The 12,722-nt window shown below is 39.0% G+C and overlaps 2 protein-coding genes across 4 annotated transcripts in view; one reads left to right on the plus strand and one right to left on the minus strand.

Moving 5' to 3' along the window:
- The window catches only part of GNAZ (G protein subunit alpha z), a 50,134-nt gene extending 46,133 nt beyond the window's left edge, over positions 1–4,001 (minus strand). Inside the window, exon 1 of the mRNA XM_079322847.1 lies at positions 3,563–4,001. The gene's annotated coding sequence lies outside the window, so the exon portion shown is untranslated. The remainder of the gene's footprint in view (positions 1–3,562) is intronic.
- The window catches only part of RSPH14 (radial spoke head 14 homolog), a 72,226-nt gene that overhangs the window by 52,232 nt on the left and 7,272 nt on the right, over positions 1–12,722 (plus strand). The gene's annotated exons all lie outside the window — the stretch shown is intronic.

Here is a 12,722-nt window from a genome sequence, read left to right on the forward strand (position 1 = left end):
GGGGCTTAAAGAGAAAACAAAAGGCAAATAGGATTTGTTGTGTAAAACTGTGTTTCCTAATGATTCACTGGGTGTCCAATACTAAATAATAAAATGGGATTCTGAGGAGAGTCGAAATTCTGCTGAACCATAGAAAATGCTCTGAAGAAGTGTAAAAAACCCAAAAACATATAAAGCATTGTCGTCTGTAATTTTGCCTTGTGTTTTGTAAGTCGTGAATTTAAACATATCTGATAGCAACCAGTGTTTGAAGTCTGGGTAGGATGGAAGAGATGGCCTCATCACCAATCTGTTCCTTCCATCCAGCTCCACCAGTGCCCTTCAGTGTTAAGGAAAGCAATAGTTTAGAGAAGAGTATTTTCTCTGTAGCCTTCATGTCAAGGGTTAAATTCTGTCCTTGATTCCACTTGAAAGCTAAACCAACTTAAATTGCTAATATGTGTCAACTCCTGATTCAATAACAGAATAAATCAAACTGAATTTACCCTTTCTCTGTCATCTTGCCTATTCCACATACCTTAAATTTCCAGGGAGCTTTGCAAAGAGCATTGATTTTGGTTGCTTTGGAACAATCCCATTCAAGATTATTCTTTCATTAATATAGTAGTCGAAATTTGGACTTGCTAATCACCAATCTTGAATTCTGGAAAGTTTAATAGAAATGTGAACTTTGAATATAACATACAAAATATAAGTCATATTATCCTCTCAACTAAGTGAAGGGAATTTGTTGTAACTAGTAATTGATGTGGATTTACTCTGGATATTTTGGGGATCACAAATAACAAAATTTAGCCTTCTATTTAATTTAAAACAGAAAAATTCTTCTAAGTATAAATATGATTTTATGCATGTACGCCAAAATTTTGATTTTTTAGGGGTTTTGAATGAGTTTTCTCTTAGAGAAAAGAAAATAGTTGATTGCTTGTGTAGAAACTGTTACTGCTGAGAGTGGGTACTGTCAACCTTAACATGGGAATAACAGTCCCATTTTCTCAGTAAAAAAGGCATGATTCAAATAATTGATAATATATGAATTACAGCTTGTGATGCAAGTAGAGAGTTACTGAATTTGTCATTGAGCCTCACTCAAAGTGAATGACCTCACTGAAACCAACTACAAAACTGTTCAACATTGCTGTTCCTAAAGGCAAGGGAGAGCCTGATCAGTGAAACCCTGTGTGCTGGGCTCTTTCCCACTGAAATAAGTGACAAAACTTCCAATTACTCCTGGGAGAGCAGGACCAAAACTTCAGCAAAAATAGATTCAACTCTCATTTTCAGTTACAAAAATCTGAAGAGTCTCTTCTGAAATGAGTGGGATTGCTGTGATTTAACCCAAAGGAATTGAATGTATTTTTTCTTTAATTCATGGAGGGAAGAGAGAAAAAGACATCATTCCCTTATATTGCCTCACTCCTTTGTATCAACCAAGGCTCTATCTGCAGTCAAAATCCTTATCTGATTAAGTTGGAGAGGAAGAGCTGACTTCACCATTTAAGGATTTGAGCTTTTATTACCTACAGAATTTTCTGTTATCCTTATCCCCTTCCCCACCGCTTAACAGGTAGATTCTTTAAGAAGGGACAAATTTCTATCTATGCTTCTTAAAATTTAACACATCTTGTTCCATCAGGGCATAATCAGAACTGAGACAACCAGAGCACTTTCACTTCAGGCCTTCAGAACTACCTGTTTTGTTATTTTTAGATTATCACCACTAAATTCAAAACCAAGGCCTACAACTGAAACATAAAACTGTACTGGAAGCTTACAAAATTCAAGGTAGTACCTCCAGAAGACTTAACTCTGCTCAGCAGTAGCCTGTGAAGTGACAAGCACATAATCTCAGCCAGAGCTGTAGCATTCTTTATGTGCACACGGAGTTTATTCCTCTCTGTAAGGTCCATTGTCAGGGGGAAATTTCCATGGCTTACACAGAGCTAATCAGCTTTTTTACCTTATAAGCATACATATGTACACAGAAGGGGATTCTTCTCTGAAAATGCAATCAGTGCTTTGGTAATGAAAGATAGCATGAGTTTTTCTCCTAAAATATGCCTTAGAACTAAGAGGTTTTCTTTTGACTACACCTGTCACTGGCTTCTTGAAGACTGGATCTTCATCCTTCTATACACATAGGCCTCTCCTCTGATAATGTCCTTTATCCAAGGGCAGGGATCTGTGCTTTTTGCATGATAGCTTCCAAACAAATGATGTGATGGAGACAGCCAAGTTAATGGCAAAACACTCTCTGTTCTGCAGAGCTGTGTCTGTTCAGCTGTCAAATCTGTGCCTGTTGAAGAAAAGTGAGGATTTCTGCCTATAACAGCACCTAAGGCATCAGCTCAGACTTTGAACGTCTATATCCATAAAATCTGCCCTAAGACTTTAGGGAAAAATTTTCCCCTATATCCAAAATATACACAAGTTTTTTGCCCCTTTGTGATCCACAAGTAGGTATTCACAGCACCTGCCCTGCTGTTGTAACCTTTATAGATGAAATGCTGATGGCCACCCGAAGGGTGTGACCCACAATGGCGCGAAATACTGAGCCCAAATAAAAATCAATTTGTGGGTGTGAGGCTATCAGAAAATGGATATAAACAAATATAAAGAAATGCTGGAGGAAAACTAGTGATTTTTTCTCAAATCTTCCCAGGAAAACATTGAGATAGGTCAGGATCTTGCAGAATAAATACTGCAAGAACACACATTAAACAGCTTCTACAGTAAAAAAGCCAAAAGCAGAGCAGATCAGTTCTATGAGCAGAAATTAAACTGACATTTATTTGTCTGCAGCTCTCTCAGCTCACATTGAAGGCTTGGGGATTTTGGTATGAAGCACTCGCTAAAAATGCAAATGCAAAGATACCAAAAAACTTGTGGTTCACAAGTGCAGATGGGAGCCGTCCACAGGTGCAGGTTAATATAAACCCTCCTCATTCCTTCACATGCATGGGCACACATGGAGAGGAAACGCATCCAGGCTCTGCAGAGCCACACATCCTTCCAATGAGCAGATGAGACTGTTACCAGGAGGATTTATTACAGAAATTTGGCAGCAGGAGTCTTTTCTGATAGAATGTTATCCAGGCTGCATTTCCCTGGGAGGAGGTGCTACATAGCGTGGAGGTTCTTCTCCCGGCAGGCAGAATCTAATGGATTATCTTTCTGAATCATTAAGGGAACGCAACAGATCTTATTAAGGCTCAGGTATTGGCTATTAATGGGTTACGATTCAGGCTAGGATAGGGAGACCACTTAATTTTTAGAAAAAGAGCCCAAGCTGAAGCAGCAGCTAATAGAAGGCCGGTATCCCTTGAGAAGGTCATTTTCACTGTATCAGCAGCCTGCCTCCTCTTACTATTTTTTGTCTACACACAGCGAAATGTTCCTACCTCACAGTGACACTCATATTTTTTTTTTATCCAGCAGAAGCATAGCTTATTGTTTCAAAATGACATCTTTTCCTTCTTGCTTTAGATGTGCCTTTTTATTTTGGAAATGTTCATCACTGAACTGATTTAAGAGAGAAGGAAATGCGGAATATTGCACTCACCTCTCCAGCACCAGGCAGGCAGCCTCCACCTCCTCAATCCATCAGTACAAACGCTCGCATCCACTGACGCCTCTCCTCTGCTTTGGCCCTTTTTCACATCAGCATCTGTGATTTGCCGAGCAGACACACCGCGGCTGCAGGGACTAGCCCCGCAGCCCCGGCAGGAGCAGGAACCTGCCCTTTCCCATCTTCTCCCTAGAAAACACAATCGTAAAAACCCGGGCTGTTCTAAAGGCGGCAGTGGGAGCACTTGTCCGGCGGCCCCCCGCGGGAGACAGGGAGGTGCTCCGCGCTCTCGCCGGGGAGCCGGGCAGGGGGAGCGCGGGGCTGGCGCTGGAGGAGGAGCCGGAGCCGCCAGCCCGTTTCCACGGCAGCGGCGGGGGTACCGCGGGCGGGGCGGCGGCGCGGCCGGCGGGCGGCTCCGCTCCGCTCCGGCTCCCGCCCGGGGGGCGGCCGGGCCCGCAGCCCCCGCAGCCCCGCAGCCCCCGCCCCGCCGCGCCGCACAAGGAGCTGGGTGTTGGCGATGGGTCTGTGGCTCTTTGGCGGCTCGTACGCCCCGCTGCACTGGCGCGTTACATAATGCGCGGCTCCAGACGTGCCGCGGGCTCTGCCTCTGCACAACTGCATCCGCACCCGAGGCCGCTCCGCGGGGCCGTGCGCGCTGCAGCGCCCGGCTCTGGCAGCGGCGCGGCTTTAGGACTGCTTTCAAATGCGTGTTCTAGCGAGAAGCAGCCACAAACGTGTTGGAAATGATACGGGCAAGGGTAAAGGGAGAAAAAACAGTTTCTTTAGCTACATGGAATTTGTCTACTGCTTGCTTTCCTCTTCTGCCATCACTCAGTTGCTCTCAGTACTGGGCATATAATTTTTTCTGATTTTCCCTTTCCGCCTTTTTGCATTTGTGTATGTGTAATTTACTACAGCTTTGTTTTTTAATTAACGACGAGTATAATTTTCTTTTTATCTCATTAATGGATTTACCCAATTTCTATTTTACATTTTTCCCGGTGTCTTTTTCCTTTTGGCTACATTACTAGTTGCATTGTTGAATCTGCAGCCCTGATCAACTAGCTGATTTCTCCCTACACTGCTAATTTCATAAGCTTGATTTGTTACTGATACACTTCTGCTGGAGATAGGAAGAGACACACATACAGACGGGATGCAGGCATTTTTTCCCACAATAAAGCTAACATAATACAAAACAGAAAGCATCTGATTCCTGCAAATGATTATCACTTCCAGAACTGATATTATCAGCAGAGCCATAGCATTGATGAGCTATATTAATGAAATTATTTCATGTAAAATTCAGTATAGAATCTCGTAGATAAAATTTTCCTATCATAAGGAATCTTCGATGTTCATATTAAAAGAGTTTGCCAGTACATCTAGACTGGCAAATTTGTTCTAGTAAAATTTTTTAGACAAGAAATGTCATATACATAACTTGCAATCTTCTCTCACTAAACAGTAATATTCAAATAATAATTTTGACCTGATTTAATAAAAATATTTCTACAGTCTTATTTTGAAATTTTAGCTTTCAATATACATGCACAAACACCTCAGTGCATTTATAAGATGAGATAGTGGACAATTTAAAACTTTTAATTGTTTTGCTTTTCATATATACTCTTTACTTGCAAGTGCATAAACCCCTGATACAGTTATGTTGGCAAGGGAATAGAATAAAAAAATGTATCTGTGGAAACTGAGTAGTCTAGATAATAGAATAAAAGAACAATAAAAAGGTGTACAGGTTTAATCTGCAATTCCATAAAGAATAAGTAGTTACTATAGAAACTGTCACATTACATGTATCTTTAGCATAGTACTTGATATGTGAGAAAAGGCATCTTCCACACACTAACCAACTGTGGCAGAAATAAAGCAGCAACCAGCAGCATCCTGGCTAGGGCAATCATCGTTTGCATGCTGTCTACAGAGAGAGCAATTTTAGGTATTTTCCATTTCTATAAGTAAACACCTGCTTTCCTCCAGCTTCGAGGGAGGCACCAGAGCAGGGATCAAATGTTGGCAGTGAAGGAATTACAAATATGCAGTAGCTGAGTAATGGGACAGGTCTGAGAAGTTTAGGGGCTATTATTTTAATACCACGGTATGGAAGCTTGCTGTTGATTAATGGCAGAGTTAAAAACCAACTTGCCTGAAAAATGCCTCAGCAGATATGTCTAAGTTTTCTTCAGTCTTTCCTTGTCCTGCATCCAGAAATTCTCAATTAGGGCCTTTCAGCATGTATTGATTACATGTAGCTAAGCTCCCACAGGAATTTAAAGAGAAATAAGTCTCCAAATAGCCCAGGCAGGTGATTAAATGCCAAAGTCAAACAGCACAGAAATCCAGGTCCTCAGCCCAGGACTCTGAATGTTGTGCTTTGTAAACAGGTAGGCTGAATACACAGAAATAACTACAGAAAGTGAATCATTTGTGTGGAAATACAGAGTAATTTTAGGAACCTGTGGCAATGTGACTGGATTTCCATTTCCTCTTCCATGTCAGGAAGGTCACCTTTTTCCCTGCACCAGAGCAGGCTTGAATTTGAAGGGAGCAGTTTGACTGTTGAGGTGCAGCATCCAAGACACAACTCCTGGCCCCGTTGGCTGCACGAGTTTCACTCAATTTGCCAGTTCTATTCATTAACCAAAAGCCAAAGCCTTGCCTGTTTACTGCTGCTTTCTGCTGGATCAATCAAAATAGATGCATTCATACATGCTTATTTTGAAGACAATAGTGCTAAAACAAAAAATGTGCTCTTCAGTGGAAAATCCCATAGGGATTTTTCTAATCAATTACCCTTTATTATACCATGACAACATGAAAATATTTATATGCACACATGCAATGTTCTTGGTGAATGTAATGATAGAGGGTAAATTGAGAGGCCACATCTGGCCTGTAATAAAAATATAATAAAAGACATTTTGTATTTCATTCAATCTTCTACCAAACACTCTCTTTTTAACAAGCAATTGTAGATCTGGGTTAGATATTTATAGACAGGTCTGTGATTCTCTCAGCATGAAGAACTGAACAGAACATTTAAAGAAGAATAAGAAGGCTGTATTTTTATTTTTAACCATTTTTCTCACGTGGAAGAGTTTAAAATAGCATCATGTACAGATGATTGGGATCTGATATTTATATCTATCTTATATATTGTTGCTTTGCATCAGTGACTGTGAGAGGGTGGGGAAAAAATCATGAATGCACCTTCTATCAGGTGGTACCAGCCTGGCCTCATCATTTAGGATGAAAATTCACTTTCTACCAGGATTTCACCCTTTTATCTTCTCTCACCCTGCAGGTAACTGAGGGTTTTGCTTACTGTCAGCAGTTTACCCTTCCTATGAGAGCAAATCATGAGAGACATTTGAGAATGTGAACCCAGACAATGCATTACATCTAATATCACAATCATCTAAAAAAACAATTTCTTTAAAAAAAAAACAACAACCAAACCCTACAAATGTTGAGTGCTTTACATCCTTCACAGTTCTATAATGTACCTACTATGTTTGCAGCTCGTTGTTTCAGCTGCTGCATCAGCAGTTGCTCCTGAAGCCAAATTGAGAAAAACAAACTTTAAATCCAGTAACTGGAGGAGATTTGCTCTCCCAGAGCCCTGAAAGTACCTTGACTTTCCTGTGCAGGAAACTCCACAGCTGCCCTTGCTTATCCTCAGCTTTGGGGTGGATCCTTGCATTACTATTCCTTCAGAGCCTCCATGGGAAGAAAACTACAGTGATACTGTGAAATAAGATAGAGGAACATAGCTCTTTGTTAAGAGCCCTTCAAGACTGCATTATTATGTTATTTAAAAAAAAAAAAGGTAAATTCTAGTATTCTTTGCTCATTTTTCACAACTAAGGGCAAAGGAATGGGGAAAAACCAAACCAAAACCCCTCAAGTGTTAACCCAAATTGGGGATCACTTAGCAAAGTATACAACAAAGGATCTGTGAAAGTTGAACAGAAAAAATCACTTGAGATCAAAATACAGAGATTTTTGGGGATTACACCCAGGAGATGCAATTAAAGAGTGTCAGGAATCTTTTGAAACCAAAGCTTTTATAACAAATTGTACCAGCTTCAGATCTTCTGTTAAAGTGGTCTGAGCAACAGACCCTCCTGCAATCTTCCTGGTTGGGGGTTTCCACTTCATCAGAATACTTAATATTCACTGAAGAGTGCCTTGAAAGTAGGTCTCTCCCACTTGAGGGCATATATAGGCATTTAGTGGGGTTTTAAAATTCTTTGTAATAAAAAACAAACAAAAAGAAATCTATCAATTTCAAATATATTTAGTTTTGCCACTTATGTTCTTACCAGCTGAAGAAGTATCATATTGGGCCCTCAGAAGGATTATATATATTTTAATAGGTACTGAGAAAAAATGTTATAATTGAGCTTCACATTTTCTTGTATCCTTTAAGCATGATAATTCCACTTCATGTAAGAACCACAAGATATAACTACAATTTCATCAGGCACTGTTATTTATCTGTTCTATAACCTCCTTGTGTCTGATTAACAGAAATTATTTGGTAGTTAAAAAAAGATAATAGTTTTTTTGAGGACACAAAGGTAATTCTGGGAAACTATAGAAGAAGAACTGAGAGCATCCAGGTAACTTTACTGTGGGGACTTCAAATGTCAGTCTAGTTCTTATAAAATCTGGAATACTGCAGTAATTGGTTTAGACAATTGTCCACTTATTCAATGTCAGACCCTGTAAGAGTTTCCCATCTATCTACCTACCTATTTATATAGCACAAAGTAGACACTTAAAGTGTGTTCTCTGTTTCTGTTTAACAGTGTTTTGAATCCTCTGTATATAATGTTCTTATAGCTAAGCACATTAAGTAGTACTGTTGAAGTGCCTGTGCTTAATCTGGCATGTTTACAGAAGCTAGACCTAATATTTTAGTCCAGGTTAAGTAACAGCTTCACATTGCTGTTGTGCCCAACATTTTACTGGGGAAGTATTTCAAAAAACTAATCATCCCCAAAGCAGCCCACACCTTGGCAGGCTTGTATTCAATTAGGAATTTTGGATTTTTCACTGCTTGAAATAAAATATAGGCTAAAAGACACTGGAAAGCACTACTGTAGAGTCTCAGTCAGAACAGAAAGAAATTTTCATTGAGTAGCAGAAAGCAGTTTTCCTTAAGAACATGACTTGCCATGGAAAACATGGAATCTGCAAAGCAGCAGGTCTGAGTGGAGATGGGAGGCTCAATCTGCTTTTCCACCCAGCTCCACTCACGTCGTGCAGCCATCTGGGCCTGTGGTTCCAATCAAGATGTGTTTCTTCTGTTCTCATTTCAAACAAAATTGCCAAGCAAGAGCGTCTGAAGCAGAAAAGGATTTCACCCACCTGTAGTACTGTATTCTTTTTTTCAGGAGCTTTTATCAGTCCTCACCAGTCAATTGTGCTCATCTTGGCACCAGTGGAAGCAGTGTGAACTGTAGGATAAAATTGCCTTATTGCAGCTTTGCCAGCAGGCCTGACCAGCAAATAGAAGCAGTGGATTTGTCAGGACTATGTTTTCTCCAGTTACTTTGAAATTTCTTTTAGGTAATTTTTAAAATAACTAACATAACATAACATAACATAACATAACATAACATAACATAACATAACATAACATAACAACATAACATAACATCATATATCATATAACATATAAAACACATATGACCTATGACATATAACATGACATATAACATATAACACATAACATATGACATATAACATATAACATATGCCCCTCCCTTCTAACAATGGAGAAAATATAAAAAAGAAGTGCTTACACAATGAGACTGAATTCATGTTCCCATTAATTTCTTCCTGTTGTCTTCTACCATTTGCAGTCTTTCAGTCTGTTCAGTTTTCAATCTGTGCAATGATTCATATCTTCAAAGCAAGTTTGTGTTAATTTTCAGGACAAAATTCTTCTGAATCTGACACAATTAATTCTAGATATTTGGTTGCTTTAAGCCTCTATTTTTTAATATTTGATAGTAATATAATCAAATCTCTATAGGAAATGCTCTCACTCATATACCTCTGCTTCTGATGGATTCCCATTTAGTTGTGTTATGGAACTTCAGAGAATATTTTCTCCATCTTAATGACATATTTCTCTGAAGGAACAAAACTGAAAAAATGTTCTTTAATGCCTGAGCCTGTGTGGGGTTAATTCACTGGTTACAGAATGGAAGCCTTGAAGATAACCAAGATGTTCTAATGGCCACGTGGCTGTGTAATGACATTTTGTAATGCAGAATTCCATTGCACAGGCATAACTTCCAGGTATAGGAATTTAAGATAGTTGTGAAAACTGTTTCTTGAACTTAATTCATGTTGCTTTAATTATTTGGCCCCCTGCCCCAAAAGAGGAAATATTTATTTTTCTTTCAACCTATTTTCTCAGAAGAAGTTCTGAAAACTTGCATTGCTCTCACATTATGGGCTTTAAGACAGTTTGACTTAAAAGTTTAAAACTCTTTTTATTAGTGTAAAATGGCTCTGAATGGTTTCTCAGCTGTTCAACTGACTTGCCTGAAACAAATACTTGCCTCCCTCCTCCCCATGCACTCCTTCCACCCCAGCCAGCCAGTCAATGATCTCTGCAGGAAATGAGCTCTCAGACAACTTTACAGACCTCTGTGACAAGGCAGACCTTTCTCCACAGGAATCTCTAAAAATTGCTACAATGGAAGAATACCTATATGAATGTTTGTCAAACTGATAATGTCATGTTCACCTAACAGCATCAGTTTTTCTGTGACTGAAACTTGTCACAGGAATTGTTAACAATTGATGTACATGCTGGGTATAAAGTAAAAAATCAAATATTTAAGTCAGTGTTTGTGGACATGTCCAGGTTCTCTTCTGAGTGTTTTCTGTCATGCACAGTAAGTTCTGTGAGTGCTGTGTGTCACAGTGGGTACTTGTGGAAGCTGAAATTCAAGAGTCTCTTATGGTTAAAAGCTGCACTGGTCCCTCTTAGTCTCATCTGGGAGCTACACATGTCCATTACTGACCAGCAGAAAAAAAAGGACAGATTCTGACTTGGAAAATCTGAAATGGGATAGCTTCAGTGGCTGAGGCTCAGCTTTTTGGGAGTACTTTTCTTAAGGCTTTCATTTTTTCTACAGTTATTGATCTGAGAACTTTGGCATGAGTAGTGCACGTCAGATTGTTTTCCTTCCATCATGTATTTTGGCAAAGACTTCCCTGTAGAGGAAATTAATAAGTTTCAGGTGACCTTTCCTTCTTCATCTAAAAGAAAAAAATCCCAACCCTCTGGGTGAAATTTTACCTTTTTTTTCCTTTGATTTTTATTACTTTTTTAAAAAAGTATATTTTGTCAAAGAAATAAAATCCAAGCAATTTCCCAATTTGTGTGATCAATCTGCATGGAAAATCAGTGAAATGCATGCTGTGTGTGTGCACATGCCTTCACACATTTGGGTATATAGGATGACTGTGAGGGTCTATAGATGAAGTTACAAATTTAGAAAACTCATAGAAATTTACTTAAAAGGGAGGTGCAAGCAGCTGGAGTTCAAAAGGGCTGAAAAAGATAGCACAGCTTATCCTGCAATTACAGGCTAACTATCAGCAATTAGAGCTAGGAAAAAATTATATCACCTTCATTTTGATTGTTTGCTTTCTTGTATATGATTACAAGTCAATGGAGTTTCAGTAAAAGATGAAAAAGTTTTTTTATTTTGAAGACTGCCTTCAGATTCCATATGAACGAGCAGCAATTCACAGTTTCTGGATTTTGCATTGTTACAACAGAGAACACATTTCATTATTTCCACCTTTGTGTTCTGGGGATTTCCCACTGAAGGATCTGACACTGCCATCAGTCAGAATGAGGGGACTTGTCTTGGTCATTTATTGACCTTGGACTGTAGATAATTCTTGTACAAAAACAGAATCCAGGATTTATTTCTTATTTTGGAAAATTTCTATGTGAGATACAAATCTATTCTGTCTAATTCATCCCCAGGGTTTTTAGAGATGTGATAAAATACATTCTGTAGACTAAAAAGTTTTAATTCTTTAGATACTATCCCTCTTTTCATTGGCCATGGATGATTTAAATAGTTAAACCCACTCCTCTCAAGCAGGTGGTAACAGGGTGTCTTAATTACTATCAAAATGTCAAATTTTTTTAAAGTAAAAAAATCTGTTTCTTAGATTTCTAATTTTTATCAGAGAAGCTAATGCAGATCAGACATAGTTCCTATGTTAATTTTCTTCAGTGGTACTTTGATACTACAATTGCACACACTCTAAAGCAAAGTTCCTAAAAACAAAAACAAGATATGCAGGAATCTATTCCATTCTTTACTGAGGCTTAGAAACCTCTTGTTTATCAGACCAATCTTTCCTGTTCCTTGTTAATGCTGGAAACATTTTGGGTTTTTAAATCATCCCCAGAGGCAGCTACACTATGTGTTCCTGTAGGGTTCTGCTGACTTTTAAATATTTTTATAACCTTAATTTCTGTCATATCTTTCATTCAGACAGCATCCCCAAATCCTGAGTATTGGAAAAATTCTCAGTGGCTTCAAAAGCAGATCACACAATGCTTTTTTAAAGCTTATAAAGTTTTATAATGCTCTTGTATTTTTAATGAGAATCTGACAGACACTGCTGTTGAGGTTGTGATTTTGTACCTGGTGAATCCCTGGGGCTCTCATAAGATAAATGCATCCAGCCAATGCTTCCATTTGAAATGGTTTGATACAGAATTGTTTACTATTTCTAGTCTGATCCAATCTCTGCAGTGTTTTCCTCAGTTCTCTTAATGTCCCAGTAGCTCTTCAGTTCATGTAAACAGAGACTTCCCACCCCTCAGTTCTTTCAGATAAGAGATAGCCTCTGTCTCAAGGCACAGTTATCCTTTGGGACACTGCTGTTTGTTCCTGTTAAATTGTCATGGAAAGACAGTGAACTATTCTTGCAAAGAAGAGGAAAGTATTCTGATTTTCAAAGATGTCGAGAGAATTCTCCCCTTCAAGTAGACAGCTTGGTAAAACTGGTGGGTTCTTGGCAGGTGAGCTGTAGTTCATTGAATGTGGTCTGCCTCCTGCTCCAAGCTCACCAGAAATTT

This window comes from Erithacus rubecula (genome assembly GCF_903797595.1).
Source record: "Erithacus rubecula genome assembly, chromosome: 19".
Taxonomy (NCBI): domain Eukaryota; kingdom Metazoa; phylum Chordata; class Aves; order Passeriformes; family Muscicapidae; genus Erithacus; species Erithacus rubecula.